The sequence below is a fragment of the Pinus tabuliformis genome, chromosome 3_2 (genome assembly GCF_031772625.1).
Source record: "Pinus tabuliformis cultivar Carrire ecotype Pingquan chromosome 3_2, CPIR1, whole genome shotgun sequence".
Taxonomy (NCBI): domain Eukaryota; kingdom Viridiplantae; phylum Streptophyta; class Pinopsida; order Pinales; family Pinaceae; genus Pinus; species Pinus tabuliformis.
Window position 1 is genome coordinate 514,520,557 of NC_142302.1, and position 1,410 is coordinate 514,521,966.

Sequence of the window (1,410 nt, forward strand, 5' to 3'; positions counted from 1 at the left end):
TCCATAAGAATCTTTTGTTTTAGCTGGGAATTCTTACAGAGGTATAAGCGATCTTTGTACCATAACGAATCATTTTGCCAGCTAAATGTATCAGAAGTACTGGAATCTTGTTGTAGCTTTCGAATAAGTGCCCACACTTCTTCGTCATTCTTCCATTCCTCCCTTGCTTCGTTTATCCAATCTGGTTGGATAATAGAAATGGCACACAACAATGCTTCCACATCCTCATCCTTTCTTGAGAGTGCATCTGCCACCACATTTTGCTTCCCTTTTTTGTAGATGATTTCAAAGTCATAACCCAACATCTTTGTGACCCACTTTTGTTGCTCTTCAGAGGATAATCTTTGTTCTAAAAAGTATTTAAGGCTATCATGATCCGTTTTTACCTTGAAGTGTCTTCCCATTAGGTAGGGTCGCCATTTCTTAAGTGCATGGAGTATTGCCAACATTTCCTTCTCATAAATAGCTTTGCTTAAAAACTTTCCCTTGATTGGACGACTTTCAAAAGCAATGGGTCTTTCATCTTGCATTAGAACAGCACCAATTCCATTTCCTGAAGCATCACATTCCACAATAAAGGTTTTTGTGAAGTCCGGTGTAGCTAAGACCGGTGCTTGGCACATTGCCTCTTTAAGATGTTCAAAGGCCTTTGTTGCTTCCGAGTCCATGAAAATGAATCTTTCTTCAATAATGTTGTTAGAGGTGCTGCTATTCTCCCATAATTCTTAACAAACTTGCGATAATACCCTGTCAACCCAAGAAATCCTCGCAGATGCTTTATGGATGTGGGGATTTTCCATTCCTTAATGGCTTTAATTTTGCTAGGGTCTACCTTAACTCCTTCATGAGATACAATATGACCCAAATATTCCACCTCCTGGACTCCAAAGAAACATTTGGATCTTTTTGCATATAATTGTTTCTCCTCCAATAGTTGTAGCACCCTGTCAACATGTTCAACATGATCCTTCCAAGACTTGCTGTAGATTAGTATATCATCAAAAAATACTAACACAAATTTTCTAAGGAATGGTTTGAAAATTGAATTCATCAAACCTTGAAATGTTGAAGGTGCATTGGTAAGGCCAAAAGGCATGACCAAAAATTCATAATGACCCTCATGAGTTCTAAATGCCGTTTTCGGAATGTCTTCAATCTTCATTCTGATTTGATGATATCCCGAACGAAGATCCAACTTGGTGAAGTAAATTGATCCATGCAATTCATCCAGTAATTCATCAATAACAGGAATGGGGAACTTATCTTTAATAGTGAGCTTGTTGAGCTCCCTATAATCTGGACACATGCGCCATGATCCATCCTTCTTGTGCACCAATACTACTGGAGCTGAGAAAGAACTTTGACTCGGTTGAATTATACCAGCCTCTAGCATTTCTGCAACCATACGTT